This window comes from Drosophila suzukii, chromosome 3 (genome assembly GCF_043229965.1).
Source record: "Drosophila suzukii chromosome 3, CBGP_Dsuzu_IsoJpt1.0, whole genome shotgun sequence".
Lineage (NCBI taxonomy): Eukaryota > Metazoa > Arthropoda > Insecta > Diptera > Drosophilidae > Drosophila > Drosophila suzukii.
In genome coordinates this window covers 43,762,362-43,780,677 of record NC_092082.1, presented here as the reverse complement: position 1 = coordinate 43,780,677, position 18,316 = coordinate 43,762,362, and positions in this window count along the sequence as shown.

Below are 18,316 nucleotides of genomic sequence, written 5' to 3'. Positions count from 1 at the left end.
AGAAACATAATCATTCCACAAGCCCATAAAGGTATGCCATATCGAAGTCCGAGTCCGTTTGACCAAGTATTGGGGTTTTAAAGATGGAGGAAGGCCCATTTCTATAAACCTTTGCAAAACTAAAATCAGTGACTAAAAACTGTCATATTTTTTACTACCTTGAAAGTTATATATTTTAATGCAGATAGCAACATAATCATTCCACAGCCAAGTTATGGGCTTTTAAAGTTTAAAAGGAGGCCCATTCCTGTAAACCTGCGCAAAATTAAAATCAATGACATAGAAACGGTCATATTTTTACTTCCTTTAAAGTTGAATGTTTTAATGCAGATAACAAAATTAAAATCAATGACATAAAAACGTTTACATTTTTTACTACCTGTAAGGTTATGTATTTTAATGCAGATAGCAACAAAATCATCCCACAAGCCCATAAAGGTATGACTTATCGAAATCCGAGTCCTTTTGACCAAGCTATGGGCTTTTAAAGATGGAAAGAAGGCCCATTTCTGTAAACCCTTGCAAAATTAAAATCAATGACATAAAAACTGTCATATTTTTTACTACCTTGAAAGTTATATATTTTAATGCAGATAGCAACATAATCATTCCACAGCCAAGTTATGGGCTTTTAAAGTTTAAAAGGAGGCCCATTCCTGTAAACCTGCGCAAAATTAAAATCAATGACATAGAAACGGTCATATTTTTACGACCTTTTAAGTTAAATGTTTTAATGCAGATAACAAAATTAAAATCAATGACAAAAAAACGGTTACATTTTTTACTACCTGTAAGGTTATTTATTTTAATGCAGATAGCAACATAATCATTCCACAAGCCCATAACGGTATGCCATATCGAAGTCCGAGTCCGTTTGACCAAGTTATAGGCTTTTAAAGATGGAGGAAGGCCCATTTCTGTAAGCCTTTGCAAAATTAAAATCAATGACATAAAAACGGTCATATTTTTACTTTCTTTAAAGTTGAATGTTTTAATGCAGATAACAAAACTAAAATCAATGACATACAAACGGTCATATTTTTTACTTCCCTTAAGGTTATATATTTTAATGCAGATAGCAACATAATCATCCCACAAGCCCATAAAGGTATGACTTATCGAAATCCGAGTCCGTTTGACCAAGTTATGGGCTTTTAAAGATGGAGGAAGGCCCATTTCTATAAACCTTTGCAAAATTAAAATCAGTGACATAGAAACGGTCATATTTTTTACTACCTTTAAAGTTAAATTTTTTAATGCAGATGACAACATAATCATTCCACAGCCAAGTTATGGGCTTTTAAAGTTTAAAAGGAGGCCCATTTCTGTAAACCTGCGCAAAATTAAAATCAATGACTAGAAACGGTCATATTTTTACGACCTTTAAAGTTAAATGTTTTAATGCAGATAACAAAATTAAAATCAATGACATAAAAACGGTTACATTTTGTACTACCTGTAAGGTTATATATTTTAATGCAGATAGCAACATAATCATCCCACAAGCCCATAAAGGTATGACTTATCGAGATCCGAGTCCTTTTGACCAAGCTATGGGCTTTTAAAGATGGAAAGAAGGCCCATTTCTGTAAACCCTCGCAAAATTAAAATCAATGACATAAAAACTGTCATATTTTTTACTACCTTTAAAGTTATATATTTTAATGCAGATAACAACATAATCATTCCACAAGCCCATAAAGGTATGCCATATAGAAGTCCGAGTCCGTTTGACCAAATTATGGGCTTTTAAAGATGAAGGAAGGCCAATTTCTATAAACTTTTGCAAAATTAAAATCAATGACATAAAAACGGTCATATTTTTACTTCCTTTAAAGTTGAATGTTTTAATGCAGGTAACAATATTAAAATCAATGACATAAAAACGGCCATATTTTTACTACCTTTAAGGTTATATATTTTACTGCAGATAGCAACATAATCATCCCACAAGCCCATAAAGGTATGACTTATCGAAATCCGAATCCGTTTGACCAAGTTATGGGCTTTTAAAGATGGAGAAAGGCCCATTTCTATAAACCTTTGCAAAACTAAAATCAGTGACATAAAAACGGTCATAATTTTTACTACCTTTAAAGTTAAATTTTTTAATGCAGATGACAACATAATCATTCCACAGCCAAGTTATGGGCTTTTAAAGTTTAAAAGGAGGCCCATTTCTGTAAACCTGCGCAAAATTAAAATCAATGACATAGAAACGGTCATATTTTTACTTCCTTTAAAGTTGAATGTTTTAATGTAGATAACAAAATTAAAATCAATGACATAAAAACGTTTACATTTTTTACTACCTGTAAGGTTATATATTTTAATGCAGATAACAACATAATCATTCCACAAGCACATAAAAGTATGCCATATCATATTTTTTACTACCTTTAAAGTTAAATTTTTTAATGCAGATGACAACATAATCATTCCACAGCCAAGTTATGGGCTTTTAAAGTTTAAAAGGAGGCGCATTTCTGAAAACCTGCGCAAAATTAAAGTCAATGACATAGAAACTGTCATATATTTACGACCTTTAAAGTTAAATGTTTTAATGCAGATAACAAAATTAAAATCAATGACATAAAAACGTTTACATTTTTTACTACCTGTAAGGTTATATATTTTAATGCAGATAGCAACATAATCATTCCACAAGCCCATAAAGGTATGCCATATCGAAGTCCGAGTCCGTTTGACCAAGTTATAGGCTTTTAAAGATGGAGGAAGGCCCATTTCTGTAAGCCTTTGCAAAATTAAAATCAATGACATAAAAACGGTCATATTTTTACTTTCTTTAAAGTTGAATGTTTTAATGCAGATAACAAAACTAAAATCAATGACATACAAACGGTCATATTTTTTACTTCCCTTAAGGTTATATATTTTAATGCAGATAGCAACATAATCATCCCACAAGCCCATAAAGGTATGACTTATCGAAATCCGAGTCCGTTTGACCAAGTTATGGGCTTTTAAAGATGGAGGAAGGCCCATTTCTATAAACCTTTGCAAAATTAAAATCAGTGACATAGAAACGGTCATATTTTTTACTACCTTTAAAGTTAAATTTTTTAATGCAGATGACAACATAATCATTCCACAGCCAAGTTATGGGCTTTTAAAGTTTAAAAGGAGGCGCATTTCTGAAAACCTGCGCAAAATTAAAGTCAATGACATAGAAACTGTCATATATTTACGACCTTTAAAGTTAAATGTTTTAATGCAGATAACAAAATTAAAATCAATGACATAAAAACGTTTACATTTTTTACTACCTGTAAGGTTATATATTTTAATGCAGATAGCAACATAATCATTCCACAAGCCCATAAAGGTATGCCATATCGAAGTCCGAGTCCGTTTGACCAAGTTATAGGCTTTTAAAGATGGAGGAAGGCCCATTTCTGTAAGCCTTTGCAAAATTAAAATCAATGACATAAAAACGGTCATATTTTTACTTTCTTTAAAGTTGAATGTTTTAATGCAGATAACAAAACTAAAATCAATGACATACAAACGGTCATATTTTTTACTTCCCTTAAGGTTATATATTTTAATGCAGATAGCAACATAATCATCCCACAAGCCCATAAAGGTATGACTTATCGAAATCCGAGTCCGTTTGACCAAGTTATGGGCTTTTAAAGATGGAGGAAGGCCCATTTCTATAAACCTTTGCAAAATTAAAATCAGTGACATAGAAACGGTCATATTTTTTACTACCTTTAAAGTTAAATTTTTTAATGCAGATGACAACATAATCATTCCACAGCCAAGTTATGGGCTTTTAAAGTTTAAAAGGAGGCCCATTTCTGTAAACCTGCGCAAAATTAAAATCAATGACTAGAAACGGTCATATTTTTACGACCTTTAAAGTTAAATGTTTTAATGCAGATAACAAAATTAAAATCAATGACATAAAAACGGTTACATTTTGTACTACCTGTAAGGTTATATATTTTAATGCAGATAGCAACATAATCATCCCACAAGCCCATAAAGGTATGACTTATCGAGATCCGAGTCCTTTTGACCAAGCTATGGGCTTTTAAAGATGGAAAGAAGGCCCATTTCTGTAAACCCTCGCAAAATTAAAATCAATGACATAAAAACTGTCATATTTTTTACTACCTTTAAAGTTATATATTTTAATGCAGATAACAACATAATCATTCCACAAGCCCATAAAGGTATGCCATATAGAAGTCCGAGTCCGTTTGACCAAATTATGGGCTTTTAAAGATGAAGGAAGGCCAATTTCTATAAACTTTTGCAAAATTAAAATCAATGACATAAAAACGGTCATATTTTTACTTTCTTTAAAGTTGAATGTTTTAATGCAGGTAACAAAATTAAAATCAATGACATAAAAACGGCCATATTTTTACTACCTTTAAGGTTATATATTTTACTGCAGATAGCAACATAATCATCCCACAAGCCCATAAAGGTATGACTTATCGAAATCCGAATCCGTTTGACCAAGTTTTAAAGATGGAGAAAGGCCCATTTCTATAAACCTTTGCAAAACTAAAATCAGTGACATAAAAACGGTCATAATTTTTACTACCTTTAAAGTTAAATTTTTTAATGCAGATGACAACATAATCATTCCACAGCCAAGTTATGGGCTTTTAAAGTTTAAAAGGAGGCCCATTTCTGTAAACCTGCGCAAAATTAAAATCAATGACATAGAAACGGTCATATTTTTACTTCCTTTAAAGTTGAATGTTTTAATGTAGATAACAAAATTAAAATCAATGACATAAAAACGTTTACATTTTTTACTACCTGTAAGGTTATATATTTTAATGCAGATAACAACATAATCATTCCACAAGCACATAAAAGTATGCCATATCATATTTTTTACTACCTTTAAAGTTAAATTTTTTAATGCAGATGACAACATAATCATTCCACAGCCAAGTTATGGGCTTTTAAAGTTTAAAAGGAGGCGCATTTCTGAAAACCTGCGCAAAATTAAAGTCAATGACATAGAAACTGTCATATATTTACGACCTTTAAAGTTAAATGTTTTAATGCAGATAACAAAATTAAAATCAATGACATAAAAACGTTTACATTTTTTACTACCTGTAAGGTTATATATTTTAATGCAGATAGCAACAAAATCATCCCACAAGCCCATAAAGGTATGACTTGTCGAAATCCGAGTCCTTTTGACCAAGCTATGGGCTTTTAAAGATGGAAAGAAGGCCCATTTCTGTAAACCCTTGCAAAATTAAAATCAATGACATAAAAACTGTCATATTTTTTACTACCTTTAAAGTTATATATTTTAATGCAGATAACAACATAATCATTCCACAAGCCCATAAAGGTATGCCATATCGAAGTCCGAGTCCGTTTGACCAAGTTATAGGCTTTTAAAGATGGAGGAAGGCCCATTTCTATAAGCCTTTGCAAAATTAAAATCAATGACATAAAAACGGTCATATTTTTACTTTCTTTAAAGTTTAATGTTTTAATGCAGATAACAAAACTAAAATCAATGACATAAAAACGGTCATATTTTTTACTTCCTTTAAAGTTGAATGTTTTAATGCAGATAGCAACATAATCATCCCACAAGCCCATAAAGGTATGACTTATCGAAATCCGAGTCCTTTTGACCAAGTTATGGGCTTTTAAAGATGGAGGAAGGCCCATTTCTATAAACCTTTGCAAAATTAAAATCAGTGACATAAAAACGGTCATATTTTGTACTACCTTTAAAGTTAAATTTTTTAATGCAGATGACAACATAATCATTCCACAGCCAAGTTATGGGCTTTTAAAGTTTAAAAGGAGGCGCATAGACATAGAAAGGGTCATATTTTTACGACCTTTAAAGTTAAATGTTTTAATGCAGATACAAAATTAAAATCAATGACATAAAAACGGTTACATTTTTTACTGCCTGTAAGGTTATATATTTTAATGCAGATAGCAACATAATCATTCCACAAGCCCATAAAGGTATGCCATATCGAAGTCCGAGTCCGTTTGACCAAGTTATAGGCTTTTAAAGATGGAGGAAGGCCCATTTCTATAAGCCTTTGCAAAATTAAAATCAATGACATAAAAACGGTCATATTTTTACTTTCTTTAAAGTTTAATGTTTTAATGCAGATAACAAAACTAAAATCAATGACATAAAAACGGTCATATTTTTAACTTCCTTTAAAGTTGAATGTTTTAATGCAGATAGCAACATAATCATCCCACAAGCCCATAAAGGTATGACTTATCGAAGTCCGAATCCGTTTGACCAAATTATGGGCTTTTAAAGATGGAGGAAGGCAAATTTCTATAAACTTTTGCAAAATTAAAATCAATGACATAAAAACGGTCATATTTTTACTTCCTTTAAAGTTGAATGTTTTAATGCAGGTAACAAAATTAAAATCAATGACATAAAAACGGTCATATATTTTACTACCTTTAAGGTTATATATTTTAATGCAGATAGCAACATAATCATCCCACAAGCCCATAAAGGTATGACTTATCGCAATCCGAATCCGTTTGACCAAGCTATGGGCTTTTAAAGATGGAGGAAGGCCCATTTCTATAAACTTTTGCAAAACTAAAATCAGTGACATAAAAACGGTCATAATTTTTACTACCTTTAAAGTTAAATTTTTTAATGCAGATGACAACATAATCATTCCACAGCCAAATTATGGGCTTTTTAAGTTTAAAAGGAGGCCCATTTCTGTAAACCTGCGCAAAATTAAAATCAATGACATAAAAACGGTCATATTTTTACTTCCTTTAAAGTTGAATGTTTTAATGCAGGTAACAAAATTAAAATCAATTACATAAAAACGGTCATATATTTTACTACCTTTAAGGTTATATATTTTAATGCAGATAGCAACATAATCATCCCACAAGCCCATAAAGGTATGACTTATCGCAATCCGAATCCGTTTGACCAAGTTATGGGCTTTTAAAGATGGAGGAAGGCCCATTTCTATAAACCTTTGCAAAATTAAAATCAGTGACATAGAAACGGTCATATTTTTTACTACCTTTAAAGTTAAATTTTTTAATGCAGATGACAACATAATCATTCCACAGCCAAGTTATGGGCTTTTAAAGTTTAAAAGGAGGCCCATTTCTGTAAACCTGCGCAAAATTAAAATCAATGACTAAAAACGGTCATATTTTTACGACCTTTAAAGTTAAATGTTTTAATGCAGATAACAAAATTAAGATCAGTGACATAAAAACGGTTACATTTTGTACTACCTGTAAGGTTATATATTTTAATGCAGATAGCAACATAATCATCCCACAAGCCCATAAAGGTATGACTTATCGAGATCCGAGTCCTTTTGACCAAGCTATGGGCTTTTAAAGATGGAAAGAAGGCCCATTTCTGTAAACCCTCGCAAAATTAAAATCAATGACATAAAAACTGTCATATTTTTTACTACCTTTAAAGTTATATATTTTAATGCAGATAACAACATAATCATTCTACAAGCCCATAAAGGTATGCCATATAGAAGTCCGAGTCCGTTTGACCAAATTATGGGCTTTTGAAGATGAAGGAAGGCCAATTTCTATAAACTTTTGCAAAATTAAAATCAATGACATAAAAACGGTCATATTTTTACTTCCTTTAAAGTTGAATGTTTTAATGCAGGTAACAAAATTAAAATCAATGACATAAAAACGGTCATATTTTTACTACCTTTAAGGTTATATATTTTACTGCAGATAGCAACATAATCATCCCACAAGCCCATAAAGGTATGACTTATCGCAATCCGAATCCGTTTGACCAAGTTATGGGCTTTTAAAGATGGAGAAAGGCCCATTTCTATAAACCTTTGCAAAACTAAAATCAGTGACATAAAAACGGTCATAATTTTTACTACCTTTAAAGTTAAATTTTTTAATGCAGATGACAACATAATCATTCCACATCCAAGTTATGGGCTTTTAAAGATGGAGGAAGGCCCATTTCTATAAGCCTTTGCAAAATTAAGATCAATGACATAAAAACGGTCATATTTTTACTTTCTTTAAAGTTTAATGTTTTAATGCAGATAACAAAACTAAAATCAATGACATAAAAACGGTCATATTTTTTACTACCTTTAAAGTTAAATTTTTTTAATGCAGATGACAACATAATCATTCCACAGCCAAGTTATGGGCTTTTAAAGTTTAAAAGGAGGCGCATTTCTGAAAACCTGCGCAAAATTAAAGTCAATGACATAGAAACTGTCATATATTTACGACCTTTAAAGTTAAATGTTTTAATGCAGATAACAAAATTAAAATCAATGACATAAAAACGTTTACATTTTTTACTACCTGTAAGGTTATATATTTTAATGCAGATAGCAACAAAATCATCCCACAAGCCCATAAAGGTATGACTTGTCGAAATCCGAGTCCTTTTGACCAAGCTATGGGCTTTTAAAGATGGAAAGAAGGCCCATTTCTGTAAACCCTTGCAAAATTAAAATCAATGACATAAAAACTGTCATATTTTTTACTACCTTTAAAGTTATATATTTTAATGCAGATAACAACATAATCATTCCACAAGCCCATAAAGGTATGCCATATCGAAGTCCGAGTCCGTTTGACCAAGTTATAGGGTTTTAAAGATGGAGGAAGGCCCATTTCTATAAGCCTTTGCAAAATTAAGATCAATGACATAAAAACGGTCATATTTTTACTTTCTTTAAAGTTGAATGTTTTAATGCAGATAACAAAACTAAAATCAATGACATAAAAACGGTCATATTTTTTACTTCCTTTAAAGTTGAATGTTTTAATGCAGATAGCAACATAATCATTCCACAAGCCCATAAAGGTATGCCATATCGAAGTCCGAGTCCGTTTGACCAAGTTATAGGCTTTTAAAGATGGAGGAAGGCCCATTTCTATAAGCCTTTGCAAAATTAAAATCAATGACATAAAAACGGTCATATTTTTACTTTCTTTAAAGTTTAATGTTTTAATGCAGATAACAAAACTAAAATCAATGACATAAAAACGGTCATATTTTTAACTTCCTTTAAAGTTGAATGTTTAATGCAGATACAAAATTAAAATCATTGACATAAAAACGGTTACATTTTTTACTGCCTGTAAGGTTATATATTTTAATGCAGATAGCAACATAATCATCCCACAAGCCCATAAAGGTATGACTTATCGAAGTCCGAATCCGTTTGACCAAATTATGGGCTTTTAAAGATGGAGGAAGGCAAATTTCTATAAACTTTTGCAAAATTAAAATCAATGACATAAAAACGGTCATATTTTTACTTCCTTTAAAGTTGAATGTTTTAATGCAGGTAACAAAATTAAAATCAATGACATAAAAACGGTCATATATTTTACTACCTTTAAGGTTATATATTTTAATGCAGATAGCAACATAATCATCCCACAAGCCCATAAAGGTATGACTTATCGCAATCCGAATCCGTTTGACCAAGTTATGGGCTTTTAAAGATGGAGGAAGGCCCATTTCTATAAACCTTTGCAAAACTAAAATCAGTGACATAAAAACGGTCATAATTTTTACTACCTTTAAAGTTAAATTTTTTAATGCAGATGACAACATAATCATTCCACAGCCAAATTATGGGCTTTTTAAGTTTAAAAGGAGGCCCATTTCTGTAAACCTGCGCAAAATTAAAATCAATGACATAAAAACGGTCATATTTTTATTTCCTTTAAAGTTGAATGTTTTAATGCAGGTAACAAAATTAAAATCAATGACATACAAACGGTCATATATTTTACTACCCTTAAGGTTATATATTTTAATGCAGATAGCAACATAATCATCCCACAAGCCCATAAAGGTATGACTTATCGCAATCCGAATCCGTTTGACCAAGTTATGGGCTTTTAAAGATGGAGGAAGGCCCATTTCTATAAACCTTTGCAAAATTAAAATCAGTGACATAGAAACGGTCATATTTTTTACTACCTTTAAAGTTAAATTTTTTAATGCAGATGACAACATAATCATTCCACAGCCAAGTTATGGGCTTTTAAAGTTTAAAAGGAGGCCCATTTCTGTAAACCTGCGCAAAATTAAAATCAATGACTAGAAACGGTCATATTTTTACGACCTTTAAAGTTTAATGTTTTAATGCAGATAACAAAATTAAAATCAATGACATAAAAACGGTTACATTGTACTACCTGTAAGGTTATATATTTTAATGCAGATAGCAACATAATCATCCCACAAGCCCATAAAGGTATGACTTATCGAGATCCGAGTCCTTTTGACCAAGCTATGGGCTTTTAAAAATGGAAAGAAGGCCCATTTCTGTAAACCCTCGCAAAATTAAAATCAATGACATAAAAACTGTCATATTTTTTACTACCTTTAAAGTTATATATTTTAATGCAGATAACAACATAATCATTCCACAAGCCCATAAAGGTATGCCATATAGAAGTCCGAGTCCGTTTGACCAAATTATGGGCTTTTAAAGATGAAGGAAGGCCAATTTCTATAAACTTTTGCAAAATTAAAATCAATGACATAAAAACGGTCATATTTTTACTTCCTTTAAAGTTGAATGTTTTAATGCAGGTAACAAAATTAAAATCAATGACATAAAAACGGTCATATTTTTACTACCTTTAAGGTTATATATTTTACTGCAGATAGCAACATAATCATCCCACAAGCCCATAAAGGTATGACTTATCGAAATCCAAATCCGTTTGACCAAGTTATGGGCTTTTAAAGATGGAGAAAGGCCCATTTCTATAAACCTTTGCAAAACTAAAATCAGTGACATAAAAACGGTCATAATTTTTACTACCTTTAAAGTTAAATTTTTTAATGCAGATGACAACATAATCATTCCACAGCCAAGTTATGGGCTTTTAAAGATGGAGGAAGGCCCATTTCTATAAGCCTTTGCAAAATTAAGATCAATGACATAAAAACGGTCATATTTTTACTTTCTTTAAAGTTTAATGTTTTAATGCAGATAACAAAACTAAAATCAATGACATAAAAACGGTCATATTTTTTACTTCCTTTAAAGTTGAATGTTTTAATGCAGATAGCAACATAATCATCCCACAAGCCCATAAAGGTATGACTTATCGAAATCCGAGTCCTTTTGACCAAGTTATGGGCTTTTAAAGATGGAGGAAGGCCCATTTCTATAAACCTTTGCAAAATTAAAATCAGTGACATAAAAACGGTCATATTTTTTACTACCTTTAAAGTTAAATTTTTTAATGCAGATGACAACATAATCATTCCACAGCCAAGTTATGGGCTTTTAAAGTTTAAAAGGAGGCGCATTTCTGTAAACCTGCGCAAAATTAAAATCAATGACATAGAAAGGGTCATATTTTTACGACCTTTAAAGTTAAATGTTTTAATGCAGATACAAAATTAAAATCAATGACATAAAAACGGTTACATTTTTTACTGCCTGTAAGGTTATATATTTTAATGCAGATAGCAACATAATCATTCCACAAGCCCATAAAGGTATGCCATATCGAAGTCCGAGTCCGTTTGACCAAGTTATAGGCTTTTAAAGATGGAGGAAGGCCCATTTCTATAAGCCTTTGCAAAATTAAAATCAATGACATAAAAACGGTCATATTTTTACTTTCTTTAAAGTTTAATGTTTTAATGCAGATAACAAAACTAAAATCAATGACATAAAAACGGTCATATTTTTTACTTCCTTTAAAGTTGAATGTTTTAATGCAGATAGCAACATAATCATCCCACAAGCCCATAAAGGTATGACTTATCGAAGTCCGAATCCGTTTGACCAAATTATGGGCTTTTAAAGATGGAGGAAGGCAAATTTCTATAAACTTTTGCAAAATTAAAATCAATGACATAAAAACGGTCATATTTTTACTTCCTTTAAAGTTTAATGTTTTAATGCAGGTAACAAAATTAAAATCAATGACATAAAAACGGTCATATATTTTACTACCTTTCAGGTTATATATTTTAATGCAGATAACAACATAATCATTCCACAAGCCCATAAAGGTATGCCATATCGAAGTCCGAGTCCGTTTGACCAATTTATAGGCTTTTAAAGATGGAGGAGGGCCCATTTCTGTAAGCCTTTGCAAAATTAAAATCAATGACCTAAAAACGGTCATATTTTTACTTCCTTTAAAGTTGAATGTTTTAATGCAGATAACAAAATTAAAATCAATGACATAAAAACGGTCATATTTTTTACTTCCCTTAAGGTTGTATATTTTAATGCAGATAGCAACATAATCATCCCACAAGCCCATAAAGGTATGACTTATCGAAATCCGAGTCCGTTTGACCATGTTATGGGCTTTTAAAGATGGAGGAAGGCCCATTTCTATAAACCTTTGCAAAATTAAAATCAGTGACATAAAAACGCTCATATTTTTTACTACCTTTAAGTTAAATTTTTTAATGCAGATGGCAACATAATCATTCCACAAGCCCATAAAGGTGTGCCATATCGAAATCCAAAACCTTTTGCCAAAGCTATGGGCTTTTAAAGATGGAAAGAAGGCCCATTTCTGTAAACCCTTGCAAAATTAAAATCAATGACATAAAAACTGTCATATTTTTTACTACCTTTAAAAGTTAAATATTTTAATGCAGATAACAACATAATCATTCCACAGCCCATAAAGGTATGCCATATCGAAATCCGAGTCCTTTTGACCAAGCTATGGGCTTTTAAATATGGAAAGAAGTCCCATTTCTGTAAGCCTTTGCAAAATTAAAACCAATGACATAAAAACGGTCATATTTTTGACTACCTTTAAATTTAAATGTTTAAGTGCGGATAACAGTATAATAATTCCTTTTGATCAAGTCATTGGCTTTTAAGGATAGAAAGAAGGCCCATTTCTGTAAGCCTTCGCAAAATTAAAATCAATGACATAAAAACTGTCATATATATTACTACCTTTAAAGTTATATCTTTTAATGCAGATAGCAACACAGTCATTTCACAAGCACATGAAGGCATGCCATATCGAAATCCGATTCCATTTGACCAAGTAATGGGTTTTTAAAGATGGAGGAACGCCCCTTTCTATAAGCCTTTACAAAATTAAAATCAATGATATAAAAACGGTCATATTTTTACTTCCTTTAAAGTTGAATGTTTTAATGCATATAACAAAATTAAAATCAATGACATAAAAACTGTCATATTTTTTACTACTATTAAAGTTATATATTTTAATGCAGATAGCAACATAATCATTCCACAAGACCATAAAGGTATGCCATATCGAAATCCGAGTCCGTTTGAACAAGTAATGGGCTTGAAAAGATGGAGGAAGGCCCATTTCTAAAGGCCTTAGCAAAATTAAAATCAATGACATAAAAAGGGTCATATTTTTTACTACCTTTACTACCTATAATCATCCCACAAGCCCATAAAGGTATGACTTATCGAAATCCGAGTCCTTTTGACCAAGTTATGGGCTTTTAAAGATGGAGGAAGGCCCATTTCTATAAACCTTTGCAAAATTAAAATCAGTCACATAAAAACGGTCATATTTTTTACTACCTTTAAAGTTAAATTTTTTAATGCAGATGACAACATAATCATTCCACAGCCAAGTTATGGGCTTTTAAAGTTTAAAAGGAGGCGCATTTCTGTAAACCTGCGCAAAATTAAAATCAATGACATAGAAAGGGTCATATTTTTACGACCTTTAAAGTTAAATGTTTTAGTGCAGATACAAAATTAAAATCAATGACATAAAAACGGTTACATTTTTTACTGCCTGTAAGGTTATATATTTTAATGCAGATAGCAACATAATCATTCCACAAGCCCATAAAGGTATGCCATATCGAAGTCCGAGTCCGTTTGACCAAGTTATAGGCTTTTAAAGATGGAGGAAGGCCCATTTCTATAAGCCTTTGCAAAATTAAAATCAATGACATAAAAACGGTCATATTTTTACTTTCTTTAAAGTTTAATGTTTTAATGCAGATAACAAAACTAAAATCAATGACATAAAAACGGTCATATTTTTTACTTCCTTTAAAGTTGAATGTTTTAATGCAGATAGCAACATAATCATCCCACAAGCCCATAAAGGTATGACTTATCGAAGTCCGAATCCGTTTGACCAAATTATGGGCTTTTAAAGATGGAGGAAGGCAAATTTCTATAAACTTTTGCACAATTAAAATCAATGACATAAAAACGGTCATATTTTTACTTCCTTTAAAGTTGAATGTTTTAATGCAGGTAACAAAATTAAAATCAATGACATAAAAACGGTCATATATTTTACTACCTTTAAGGTTATATATTTTAATGCAGATAGCAACATAATCATCCCACAAGCCCATAAAGGTATGACTTATCGCAATCCGAATCCGTTTGACCAAGTTATGGGCTTTTAAAGATGGAGGAAGGCTCATTTCTATAAACCTTTGCAAAACTAAAATCAGTGACATAAAAACGGTCATAATTTTTACTACCTTTAAAGTTAAATTTTTTAATGCAGATGACAACATAATCATTCCACAGCCAAATTATGGGCTTTTTAAGTTTAAAAGGAGGGCCATTTCTGTAAACCTGCGCAAAATTAAAATCAATGACATAAAAACGGTCATATTTTTACTTCCTTTAAAGTTGAATGTTTTAGTGCAGGTAACAAAATTAAAATCAATGACATAAAAACGGTCATATATTTTACTACCTTTAAGGTTATATATTTTAATGCAGATAACAACATAATCATTCCACAAGCCCATAAAGGTATGCCATATCGAAGTCCGAGTCCGTTTGACCAATTTATAGGCTTTTAAAGATGGAGGAAGGCCCATTTCTGTAAGCCTTTGCAAAATTAAAATCAATGACCTAAAAACGGTCATATTTTTACTTCCTTTAAAGTTGAATGTTTTAATGCAGATAACAAAATTAAAATCAATGACATAAAAACGGTCATATTTTTTACTTCCCTTAAGGTTGTATATTTTAATGCAGATAGCAACATAATCATCCCACAAGCCCATAAAGGTATGACTTATCGAAATCCGAGTCCGTTTGACCATGTTATGGGCTTTTAAGGATGGAGGAAGGCCCATTTCTATAAACCTTTGCAAAATTAAAATCAGTGACATAAAAACGCTCATATTTTTTACTACCTTTAAGTTAAATTTTTTAATGCAGATGGCAACATAATCATTCCACAAGCCCATAAAGGTGTGCCATATCGAAATCCAAAACCTTTTGCCAAAGCTATGGGCTTTTAAAGATGGAAAGAAGGCCCATTTCTGTAAACCCTTGCAAAATTAAAATCAATGACATAAAAACTGTCATATTTTTTACTACCTTTAGAAGTTAAATATTTTAATGCAGATAACAACATAATCATTCCACAGCCCATAAAGGTATGCCATATCGAAATCCGAGTCCTTTTGACCAAGCTATGGGCTTTTAAATATGGAAAGAAGTCCCATTTCTGTAAGCCTTTGCAAAATTAAAACCAATGACATAAAAACGGTCATATTTTTGACTACCTTTAAATTTAAATGTTTAAGTGCGGATAACAGTATAATAATTCCTTTTGATCAAGTCATTGGCTTTTAAGGATAGAAAGAAGGCCCATTTCTGTAAGCCTTCGCAAAATTAAAATCAATGACATAAAAACTGTCATATATGTTACTACCTTTAAAGTTATATCTTTTAATGCAGATAGCAACACAGTCATTTCACAAGCACATGAAGGCATGCCATATCGAAATCCGATTCCATTTGACCAAGTAATGGGTTTTTAAAGATGGAGGAACGCCCATTTCTATAAGCCTTTACAAAATTAAAATCAATGATATAAAAACGGTCATATTTTTACTTCCTTTAAAGTTGAATGTTTTAATGCAGATAACAAAATTAAAATCAATGACATAAAAACTGTCATATTTTTTACTACTATTAAAGTTATATATTTTAATGCAGATAGCAACATAATCATTCCACAAGCCCATAAAGGTATGCCATATCGAAATCCGAGTCCGTTTGAACAAGTAATGGGCTTGAAAAGATGGAGGAAGGCCCATTTCTAAAGGCCTTAGCAAAATTAAAATCAATGACATAAAAAGGGTCATATTTTTTACTACCTTTAAAGTTAAATGTTTTATTGCTGTTGAACGTTGATGCACTAAGAGCAGTACAAACAAGTGGCCCAAACGACACCAAGCACGTGCTTGTTACGCGCGGCCCATTTTTATTTCGGGCAAATACGGTTCGCGAGGAAGGTACATAGAACAAATAAAGACAGGACAAACCATAGATCAACAAGATTAAAGCAAATGAGCTAAGATTTTAGTTTTTAGTACAGGGATAGAAGTTGAGGAACAAATTAAATTATATAGGTTGTTATAATTATTAGAAAGAACGCGAAAGGGCTAAAGCTGACTAAAATTAGATGAACATCGTGGCAAGTTGATAGGATGGTAGTTTCGCATTAGTCTAACAGGAACATTGAAACTTAGGCGGCTTACCAAATCTACAGAATCAATATCGCCTCTGATAAGATTATTCATAAAAATAGTACCAAGCATAACTCTACGGCTTACTACAGTAGGCAAATTAATTAATAGCAATCTACTCGAGTAAGAAGCCAACCTGACGTTTTGATCCCAGTTCAAACCACGTAAGGCAAAAAGAAGAAATTGTTTCTGTACGGACTCTATACGGTCAATGTGCACTTGATACTGAGGACTCCAAACGGAAGAACAGTATTCTAAATTAGGTCGGACATGTGAGGTAAATAATAATTTGGTAGTGTATGGATCATCAAATTCTTAAGACCAACGCTTTATAAACCCAAGAACACTCATAGCTTTATTTACAGTAGAGGTTATGTGGGAGTCAAATTTAAGTTTAGGATCTAGGAGAACACCTAAATCGTTTACTGAGTATATTCGGTCCAAGGACATGTTCTGAAGAAAGTAACTCATGAACGTTGGCGCACCCCTATAAAAAGTCATAACGTTGCATTTAAGATAGTTATACCCGTTACTCGTAGAGTAAAAGGGTAAACTAGATTCGTCGGAAAGTATGTAACAGGCAGAAGGAAGCGTTTCCGACCCCATAAAGTATATATATTCTTGATCAGGATCACTAGCCGAGTCGATCTAGCCATGTCCGTCTGTCCGTCTGTCCGTCTGTCCGGATGAACGCTGAGATCTCGGAAACTATGGGAGCTAGGCTATTGAGATTTGGCGTGCAGATTCCTGAGCTTCCTACGCAGCGCAAGTTTGTTTCAGTAGACTGCCACGCCCACTCTAACGCCCACAAACCGCCCAAAACTGTGGCTCCTACAGTTTTGATGCTAGATAGAAAATTTTAACTGAAATGTAATGTTCTCATCAATACCTATCGATTGACCCAAAAAAAAATTTGCCACGCCCACTTAAACGCCCACAAACCGCAAAACCCTGTGACGCCCACAATTTTCATGCTAGATAAAAAATTTTAACTGAAATGTATTGGTCTCGTCAATACCTATCGATTGATCCAAAAAAAAATTTGCCACGCCCACTTTAACGCCCATAACGCTTAAATCTGTATACCGCCGCTAGGTGGCGCATTTTAATCTCGCTTTGCTGCTTGCATATCTCCATTTAGCTGAGTAACGGGTATCTGATAGTCGAGGTACTCGACTATAGCGTTCTCCCTTGTTTAAATTCAAAAGGTTGTACTGACACCATTCTTGGAATCTATTTATGTCTGACTGCAAGCAGAAACCAGATTCAATATTATTATATGAAAAACAAAGCTTAACATCATCAGCATACATTAGTACACGAGAGTGATTTACGATAGAAGGAAGATCATTTATAAACAGAGTAAACAGCAAAGGGCCTAAATGACTGCCCTGAGGCACTCCAGATGTCACGTTGATCATCTTGGAAACAGCGTTTTTGAATAAAACTTTCTGAGATCTACCATTCAAATAACTTGAAATCCAAGTTAACAGATTATTCGGAAACCCAAGCTGATCTAATTTGAATAAAAGAAGAGAGTGGTTAACAGAGTCAAAGGCTTTACTAAAATCTGTATATATAACGTCCGTCTGCAATTTTTTGTTAAATCCATCTAGTACAAAAGATGTCAATTCGAGCAGGTTAGTGGTGGTCGATCTACGCTTAACAAAACCATGTTGACACGGCGATATTAAAGAGGAGCACAAATGTTGCAACTGAGAGATAATAATGCGTTCAAATGTTTTAGGAATTGCAGACAATTTGGAGATTCCTCTATAGTTCTGAACATTAACCTTCGCA